General features: G+C 38.9%; 1 long non-coding RNA gene across 1 annotated transcript; it reads right to left on the reverse strand.

Annotated features, from left to right (window-relative positions):
* Positions 1-35: 35 nt before the first annotated feature.
* On the reverse strand, positions 36-490 carry LOC105155335. Its single transcript, XR_002286544.1, has 3 exons — positions 389-490; positions 250-315; positions 36-166 (listed from the first exon to the last, which is right to left on the reverse strand). It is a non-coding gene; the product is annotated as an uncharacterized LOC105155335 (long non-coding RNA).
* Positions 491-519: the final 29 nt, after the last annotated feature.

Raw genomic sequence — 519 nt, forward strand, 5'->3', positions numbered from 1 at the left:
TATTGAACAAATATCACTTAGCAATCAAGTTACATACCTGTTGCCTGCGCTTCACAGGAAGCTGAGAAAGAACATCTTTCTTGAGTCTTCGAATCATTAAGGTCGCTTTCATCAAATTATGCAGCTCTTCATGATTACTTGCACCTTGATAGACTCCAAATATACCCTGAGAAACACAATATTAAGTTTATTAGGTCTGTCATACTTAGAAAAGGATATAATAGATACGTCAGAGGAACTTTCACTTACACCCTTGCAATAACGACTACCATATTCATGAACGTTCTTATACACCTCCGGATACAAGGCTTGCAACTGCAAGCAGATACCAACTGTCAATTTGAAGCATAAGCCGGGAGTTTAACTCTGAAAATGATGCTTAACATACCTGCTTGAATAGTTCAATTGGTCGTGACAATGCAGGAGTTCCACTGAGCAAGATCGCGTATTGAGCTTTCTATAGATCATCAGCATATTGACATGAAAATTGAGGAAGAGGTGAGTGGAGAGAGAGAGAGA

This window comes from Sesamum indicum, unplaced genomic scaffold (genome assembly GCF_000512975.1).
Source record: "Sesamum indicum cultivar Zhongzhi No. 13 unplaced genomic scaffold, S_indicum_v1.0 C03491, whole genome shotgun sequence".
Taxonomy (NCBI): domain Eukaryota; kingdom Viridiplantae; phylum Streptophyta; class Magnoliopsida; order Lamiales; family Pedaliaceae; genus Sesamum; species Sesamum indicum.